General features: G+C 40.2%; 1 long non-coding RNA gene across 7 annotated transcripts; it reads left to right on the top strand.

Moving 5' to 3' along the window:
• The first annotated feature begins 296 nt into the window (after nt 1-296).
• On the top strand, nt 297-7097 carry LOC119899415. Of its 7 annotated transcripts, none has more exons than XR_005443840.1 (7): nt 297-478; nt 1285-1717; nt 1858-1979; nt 2556-2670; nt 6657-6752; nt 6874-6883; nt 7022-7097. It is a non-coding gene; the product is annotated as an uncharacterized LOC119899415 (long non-coding RNA). The 7 variants fall into 7 exon arrangements; XR_005443838.1 differs by having other exon boundaries at nt 298-478; nt 6874-6877; XR_005443842.1 differs by lacking the exon at nt 6874-6883 and having other exon boundaries at nt 306-478; nt 1285-1483; nt 1674-1717; nt 1862-1979.
• The last annotated feature ends 2343 nt before the right edge of the window (nt 7098-9440 follow it).

The raw sequence follows: 9440 nt of genomic DNA, 5'->3' as shown, positions 1-9440 counted from the left end.
ATCTCAGTTTTAATTTTGGTTCACGATCTGAAATCACACTAAAGACCAAGCAATCAGCTCAGTGGAGTCTCGACGTGACGTTAAGGCAGTCATCGTCATCATTACCACGCTGATGATGGCAGCTGCTAATAAGAGTGTGAATGCAGGCTGACTCATCCGACCGCCACAGCCAGACAAAATGGACACCAGCTAAAGGAAAGCTGTATGTAAGTCAAGAGGGAGGAGGGGGTTGCTTGCATGGGTGCAATCACAGCCAAGAGAGATAGCCAATTAACTTCAACGTTTTGACAGCAGGTGGAATTGGCAAGCTGAAACGAGGAGAGCACAGCAGGTAGAGTTGACTCCGGAGGAGGAGAGGTGGAAGCGAGAAGGGTCACGAGTGAAGAGTGAAGGCTATTTGAGTTGACATTTATCGAGTTTGCAGCAGGAGCGATGGGTGAAACAAAGTGCAAGACGTGGGGATGAGTCGAGAGGCGAGGTAATTGCCATCAAATGGGAAAAAATAAGCTTTTAAGGCATCAGCTGCCAGTTTGTAAGAATGTTTGTGGTCACTCCTCTGACTCATTAATTTTGTTCATAAAGGTCTCTCATCCATGCTTCTGTAGCTCTTTCGCCTAATCACCTCCTTTATATATTTGTCAACCTGAAAGTCACATTAGTATTTGTGAATGGCTATATGTGACAAAGTCAGCATACGGAGGAGCAACTAAATGGATCAACAAAATATTTCCAACCGACAGTCATCAAGTTTTTTTTTTAAAGCAAGACCACCATCATTGACAACCAAATGGGGTTTTATTTGTCACCACGATGATGAAGTTCTTTTAACCGTTAGTAGTAATTTTAACTTAAACCACAATTTTCTCTAAACTTGACAAAGTAATTGTTTTAACCAAAACTATGACCTTTCCCTGAAGTCTTATTTGTGCCTAAACCTAACTGAACCTTAACCATAGAGTTGTCACATCACATCACAAAACAAATTTATTTTTTAATGAGGCACAGAAAAACTATGTTTTCCTGCAGATAGGGTTAAGAAAAGATGTGTCGCTCTAGAGGGCATGGACAAATGGTGAATTCTTTCTTTTAATTTGGAGACTTACAAATGGTAAATGGGCATTTGCCAACAAGTCTTCCAATCTTCCAACCTTTGCCTGTTTATTGGATTTTGGTTCCTGATTGCTTCGTGCTGGATTTGTTTGATTGTGTAGGATTGCACTCTAGTTTTGACGCTTGCCTGCCTCACATTCCCATAAGCCTTTGTATCTCTTTTTGTGTGATTAGATCATTGAACTGCAGCACATCTACCTCAATCATCTGCATTTGGGTCCTACCCCTGTATTCCTGCTTCTCTGCTTGCACCAGCCATGGAAATTTGTTTCTTTATCCATGAATGATGATGATCTTTCCCCAACCTTAACTAAGTATTGCAAGTGTTGCCTAACCATAACCATCAAAGAAATGCTTTGAACCTAATCCAGAGGTTTGCATTCAATTGCAATGTTCACGCAGTCAGGATGGGTTGGGTTGTTTTAGATGTCTAAACAGTGTCACATTTGCTCATGTCTCATCTGATACCACTGTAGACATTTTCGTTATGACCTTCAGTGAATGGTTTTACTTACCTAACCCCCTAATCATGTTGCAACCATATTTGATTTCCAATATATTAGGAATAAACCAACTGAAAAATCCATTTTATATGAACATAATCCAGGTGACTATATTTACACCACATATATTATTCTTGAAATGTGTCTTTTTAAATTCAAAATACTGTAGTTTGATATATTTCACAGGACATAATTCATTAAGGATATGGTCTGCTTATGTAACTGTGGTCCTGCTTTGTGTCAGGCAGACCCAAAATTGCAGCCCATCTCCCCCAGGACCAGTAACCAATCGAGTGTTGAAGCATAATCATCGGGAAGTGAGGGAGAGGACCAATTTACATCAGCAGCTAACAAAAAAATGTCACAGTGGGTTGATTTTTTTTGTTTTCACTTTATTATACAGGGCAGCCAAATGTATATTTGAATAATGGCAAATCATTTTCAGTGAACTTGCTTGTATTATATGTAGCAGTGGCTCCATGTAATACAATGTGGCATTATGTAATCTAAACACACACAAAAAAAAATTATGCGTATGTATATGTTTATTTAGAAAAATAATGAATTAGTATTTGTGGATTTATTCACAAAATACTTGAGGGAAACTCATGTGAAAAATGAGACTAGACAGCTGTTCAAACTGTGATAGGTTTACATTGAATTGTAACAAAGTTTCTATTTGTATTCCAAACTGAAATGCTGAAAAGCTGTCCTGCTCTGTGATTTCTCCTCTATACCTCACATGGTAAAATAACCTTGCAGTAACTAGATTGCATTACTGAACATATCAACAGATTACAAATAGCATTTTTAAGGAAATATTCCTGCAAAAATAATTTCTATATACATTTTTTTCTGTAGCAATTCTGCTCAGAAAACCTCAAACATAACTACACAGAATTATGGGATAGCACTGACCAACTCCTTGCTTCCTGCTCCCAGATCCCCTCTAGGAATTCCACTCAGAGGGGAAATGCCTTGCTAGCATCCAGCCCCGCCCGGCTCCTCTCAGCTGGGAGACGTCTGCCTGCCTCATACCCTTTCATCACTGCCAGAGGTACTTCATGATAACAGGCTTTAACTCCGTCACTGATTGAATTCAGGTAGAAAGGCTCATTTCCAGGGCATTGATCACTTCCTTAATGAACAGACACCACGGAGCCTTTCCTATCAAGACTCCTAGCTTTGCTTTTATAGCAGTAAAACTCAGTCAAACAAAGAAAAGATAACCGGTTTAGAGTATAACTGCCTTCACTTAATATCAAGGAAGCGTTCCCATCAGGAGCAACGGTAGATTAAATGAGCATTGGCTTACGTCAGTGACTTGACTTTCAGGAGACAGGAAATTACCTTGTGATCTTTTCTTCTACCTTTTTACAAGGCAAATTGATTTTTACAACATGAAAACAAACACAAGACGATGATTTACTAGCTGCCTGAGTGGCTGGTAGAGCTGGAAAAAAAAAAAGAATTATGCCAATCAACAATTTACCAGCAATTCATAGATCAAAGCTGACCCGTCACTACTCTGGCAATGCTGCAGTTACCAGTGAGTTACCACTTAGATGGTCTTCTCAGATCAAGCTTATAATTTATGACTCAGAATAAGACCAGAAGTGCTTTTCTCATTTAGACCTACGTGTGATTATTAGAATCTGTGTCAGAGGGAGATGGGATGACGAAAAAGAAGGTAAACTAGCACAAATGGAAGTTACATGGAAAAGGAAGCAATGTACTCAGTGATAATAAAAGATAAAATGTGTCTTTGGACTCTCTGATATGAGTCATGATCATCTTTAGCATATTCCTGGAGATATTTTGTAATAAAGAGTTAACTTATTTTACATTTACCTGATGCTTTTTTTATCCAAAGCGACTTACAATTGACTTACAATTGCTACACTTGTCAGAGGTCACCTCTGGAGCAACTAGGGGTTAAGTGTCTTGCTCAGGGACACATTGGTGGATTGAACCCGGGTCTCTCACACCATAGGCATATTATCCATTGCGCCATCGCCCCCCATTTTGTTCAATTTTCAAAATAAATTCAATCATATAGTCTCTAGACTATATGAAACTATGAGTGAGCATGCCTGGATTTGTTCAGGCTGTGTAGGTGAAGAGCCAAGAAGTGATGTATCAAAAAGGCAATTTGAGGAAAACTGGGGAAGTGCAATGTGTGTTATGGATGCATTTCTCACAAATGGACGCTCAGTCAAGACCCCCCTTGGCATCGCTTTTTAACACCCAGGTTACGTCTTTATCAATATTTCTTGATGTGTAGGGCTCCATAGTCAAGTTGTGATTATTCCATCCATCCATCCATCGTCAACTGCTTATCCCGCGTACAGGGTTGCGGGGGGCTGGAGCCAATCCCAGCTGACATTGGGCGAAAGGCGGGGTACACCCTGGACAGGTCGCCAGTCCATCGCAGGAAATTATTATTATTATTATTAAATATGCATCATCTGGTTAGACTTTCAAAATAAAACTAGTGGTTAATGTTGTGAAAGTTGAAATTTGGTTAGGTTTAGGCAAGACAACTTCTTGGTTAGTGTAAACCACACGCTGCTTCATACACAAGTGCCAGAACAAACTGGACCAGAGGCTACTATATCATATAGGAATATAAAGTTTATTTGTTACATCAAAACAAAAGAAAAACACAATTCAGGACTAGACTGCGTTACCAGGGAAACTGATGTAGAATTGAGCACCAACAAATTATAACCAAACTGATAAACAAATAAGGAAATAACCCACACACTCAAACCAATTAAACCAAATACTATGGAAAAACACTATCTGCATGCTACACACTAATTACACAAAACACCCATGCAAAATGGTTACTCTGTCTTTCAGTTTCCCCCTTTAACACAGCCAGAAACACAAATATGGCCCATTCAAGGATCTAGTGTGAGCACAATAAAACTAACCGGTGGGAAAAAACAGTGGTTGGCTCTCCTAATAACTTCTATTTGAAACAAGACAAACAAAACACAGTAAGATACAAAAACACTTTAAAAGAAACATTTCATGAAACATAAGCAAATGTAACAATTATCATACCTTGTTTGACTTAGAAACACATTCCCCTCCCGCCGTTGAAGGCATGCAGGTGACTGGGATCTATATTTTCAAATATTCCTGTTACATTCATATAAAAAAGGCTAAAATCTTGTTTAAAACCATCTTACACATACCTGTGCTTTAGCTGATGTGTTTGGACAATCACTCCAAGCTTTGGACCCTCACCACCACGAAGTCTAATAAATAACAGGTTTTTTAACAATTCTTCAACTTCTCTTTAATAAAATAAACTACAAATTATTCTAAGATCTAGTTCTGGAAATGCATTATTAGCCTTAGATTTTTACACATTTTTAAAAGTAAAACCTATTTAAAAATAGAGCCTACCCAATCAAGAACCAAACAAAGGCTGGCCTCAGCTGCTCCCTCAGGTGTGTGACTGCAGAAAGAAAGGACCAGGTGATCTTCCCTTCCCTATTTATAGACTCTGCCCCTTTACCTGGGTCCTAGTGCTAAACCCCTGTTGCCTTCCCCATCACATTAGGTTTAGGAAACATCATCGCTTATACTTATGTATGTGACTTAACTTACCTAACTTAAGTAACGTAACTTTTGTAACCTATCTAACTTAAACACAGGGAAAATGAATACTGGTCTTCTTCATGAAAGTCCGGTTTCTGGCCCAACTAGAGGTCGACTGATATGGTTTTTTTCACGCCGATACCGATCTTTTGAAATCCGGGTCGGCCGATGGCCGATTAATGCTGCCGATTTAATTTGGCCGATATTTGCTTGGTTTTTAACCTATTTGCACCGAACTGAAGCACAGAAATCCGCGTTGATATTTGGTGCGGTAGATAACGGTCGTTAAGGTTCCAGTGCCGTATTAGCACCGGGTCTGTCTGTAGCTACCCGTTAGCAAAGCAAAGCCAGTCTGTTACTAGCCTATAGTGCGTTGGTCTCTTTTTTATTACTTATTTCTCTGCATTGAGTGACAACCCTCTCAAATATAAGACACACAAACAGAACAAATAAAAGTCTCAGATTAACTCTGTATTTGCAAAATTATTGCTTACTTATTGTGACATGATAGCAACTCTTCTGTGATAATGCAACTTCAACTACGATCCAAATTAGCCAAATGTCATGTGTCTTATTCAGGTTTTTTCTCAAAGTTGGCAGTAACATATCAAAAGTTTTTAATTAAATATAAAGGAATAATAAGAATAGAATCCTTACCGTTAGCTCCTTAGGCACTGGATGAGGTCTGCTGCTCACTCGGCTGGAAAATGACTCTAGCGTCAGCGCGCGTCAAACACATGTTCCACGACAACACTAGGCTGCCCACAGATGCGCCTGTCTAATAATCGGCTTGATATACTTGGATATTGGCCGATGCCGATTATGTTAAAAAATGCCAAAAATCGGCCGATTAATCGGTCGACCTCTAGGCCCTACCATCTCAACTGTCTCCTTACTTGGACTTTACTGGTATATCCTACACCTACCTTTACCTTCCCCCATTGCGTTTCAATCTAATGCCAAGGGGTCTTAACAGTGCATCCATATGTGAAAACCTGGGAGTGACAATGGGTTGGCCTTCAAAGCAGCTGTTAAAGTAACATTTCTGCCTTTTCTCATCTTTTTTCTTATTCAGTTTTTAAAGTTGCAAAATGTCAAAAAAGTCAAAGCCCTTACTTTTCAATTCTCCAAGACCGACACCAAACCTTCACCTCAAACCAAGAATCTGGGCAAAGAATTGAATGGGCACAAAGATAAGCTTTTTAGTAGTCTCATTGTGCACATAGATGGACTTTTACCTCCACATCTGGACTCTTTGTGTTACTGGTCCTTTCTGCCTGCTTCAAACCAAAGGGAGTTGTCTTCCCACTGTGCTTCTGTAGAAACAGAAATGACTATGCAAGGGTATTCCCTCAAGACATTTAATTCTGATTCTCTGCTGCTGCATAATGTTTCTGTGTGTCTCTGTTTCTATCATTTCTTTCTCAGTGACTCAGGAATGAGATTTACATTTCACCAGGATGACTCATCGGGGCTTTGATCGCTCACTCAATAAGTGTCACAAAGTATTGGTCCAAAGAAAAGGTCAGTCTTTCTGACATTCACACTCTATGTATTTTTGCTCTTTTTATTGCTCTCTTGTTTTGTTTCTTAGTCACTTTAACAGCTACTAATTAAAATTGGGCAATTCTCTCCTCATTTACAGCGCGGTGTGTGTGTGTGAGTTTAAAAACATTTTTTATTCAGTATTATTAACAGAGGTTTAAAGTCAGTGTTTATCGTGACATTTTGTTTTACATAAGACATTCCTGTTAGTTTTATTTCATTTAAAAACCACAAAATTTGCCTCAAAGTCTGTACAGCACACACCATCGATCCTGTTGTGGTGGCAGCCCGGCTGACGGTGAGTGTCCTGGTTTTTTCTCCTTTTTATCAGTTTTTCTGCCTGTTCTTTGCCTGCCTCCCTGTGTTTTCTCCCCTGTGTGCTCTCTCTCTCCCTCTGCTCCTGAGCCCAGCCAACTACCTGCACCTGCATCTCATCAGCCACCTCGTCAGCCTGCCACACCTGCCAGTAATCACCTCATGACTGCCTGTATTTAAACCCCGGTTCTCCACTCCATCCTCGCTTGATCGTCGTTGCTCCATACCTGGTGCCACTTCCGTGTTCAGGCTTCCATGTTTCTTGTTTTTCTCATTTACCCTGTGCCTTGTCGCTGTCTTCCCTAACCTTGTCTCTCTGTCTGTTTCCCTCCCAGGTACACTCACCGTGTACTGTCACTCCGTTCGGCTGGGCTCATCCACTGGCCCACTCCTCCTCGGACTTCCCTGTTTCCCCGCCTCTCCTCGCTTCCTCGGCCCCTGTGTTCCCCGGCTCCCTGGTCCCCTGACTCCTTGGTTCCCCGTGGCTGTACTTCCCCGACGTCCTCCTCTCCCTCCACTCCAGTCCCTCTCACCCTTTTTCCCTCAATAAACCTCCTTCCTTCAGAGTGCTGCATTTGGGTCCTCTCTGTCCACACACCACACCTCGTAACAGATCCTTCAATATTATTATTATGTACTGTGCATTTACACGTTCCAATCTGTAGAGATTTGTCAATTAACATCCACTCGTCACGTAACGCCTAATCCAAGGAGTTAACCTTGCTGTGGACAAAGAAGATGAATAACCTATTGATTAGGGTGAGCAGATCAATAGTGGTGGATCAATGGATATACAAATAGTTTCTTTGATGTTGAAGGAGGACTGTGTCCTGTGCACTAATTGACCCTTCGTTAAGCAACGCCCCCTTAGTTACTGTTGCTAACTGTCAGACCTGTCAGACTTTTATCGCAGATGGGTAGGTCTCTATTTACAATTACATTCATTAAAAAGCAGAACAGTGGGTTTATATGGGCCTATTCAGTAGTAAGTTAGCTAACTAACATTACATTAGAAACAATCTACAGCCTACATTTTTCTGGATTTGTTTTAGGTTTTGGAAAGTAAATAAATCGTACTTCTCCTTTCAAACTCTCTGGGTAGCGACTGTAATTATTACAAGTGCCCCAGCAACAGCATTTGGCCAGATCATTGGAAAAATAGAGCAATAAAAGCTAGAAAACTACGCATTTTACATTAGAGTCAATGGAACGCAGCCATTAAAGTGTCAGCAAGTCCTATACTGTGCTGTGATTGGTCAGCTGTGTATTTGGGGCATGGCTTAGCAACAGAGATGCTCACAAGTCTTTGAGCTAGAGTCCAAGTCAAGTCTCAAGTCTCTGACCAAGAGTCCAAGTCAAGTCTCAAGTCTCTCGTGGTTATTACGAATGCTGTATCACCTGCTGCGTTCAATCCAGGTTGCTAATAAAACTGCATGGCTATAAGGAATTCTGTAACTGTAACCTGTTTTTCATTTACAGAGCACAACCATGTAATGTGCAATGCAATTATTGACAGCTTATTAAATACTGTAAGTCAACACACTCCCCAGACTCTTAAACCCAGTGTAACATTAACTAAATAAAACTGTGATGTTGCATAATCAACAATAAACCTGTAACCTGTTTTTAACTTACAGAGCACAACCATGTAGCCTAATGTACAATGCGTCTACAATTACTGACAGCTTATTAAATACTGTAAGTCAACACACTCCCCAGACTTTCAAACCCAGTGTAAGTTATAACTAAATAAAACTGTAAAGTTACATAGTCAACAATAAAGCTGTAACCAGTTTTTAACTTACAGAGCACAACTGTGCAATGCAATTAATGACAGCTTATAAACTACTGTAAGTCAACACATCCTCCTGACTCTCAAATCAATAAACTGTAACCGTTTTTAACTTACAGAGCGCAACCATAATGTGCAATGCAATCACTGACAGCTAAGTCAACAATCCACTAGACTCTCAAACCAGTGTAACTTTATAACTAAATAAAACTCTAAGGTTACATGATCAACAATAAACCTGTTACCTCTTTCTAGCCAACGGTAATAATTAACGTGATGGCAGCCAGCGGGACGTAAATAATTATGTTAATCGACCACCACAAGTTTGGCAAGTAAACAAACGCTCATTCATCTTTTCATAACGAATGACAGTCGGGGTAAACCTCTCATCGGTCGTGGCTGAAGCAAGAAGCAAGCTAACGTTAGATGGCCAATGCTGAGCTAAACATGTTTACTTACCACAGGTTACTAACCTATTTGCGTTCAGCGCGTCTTTGTTTGGGTCTTGTTTTATGAAGTTTTAAAGCCAAAGTTTATGATGAATGGCACAGCAGCTGCCG

The sequence above is a fragment of the Micropterus salmoides genome, unplaced genomic scaffold, assembly GCF_014851395.1.
Source record: "Micropterus salmoides isolate LMB-PRFRI ecotype aquatic unplaced genomic scaffold, ASM1485139v1 Ms_hic_scaffold_12, whole genome shotgun sequence".
NCBI lineage: Eukaryota > Metazoa > Chordata > Actinopteri > Centrarchiformes > Centrarchidae > Micropterus > Micropterus salmoides.
Note: the sequence above shows the minus strand (reverse complement) of the source record. Positions and strands in the feature narration are given on the sequence as shown.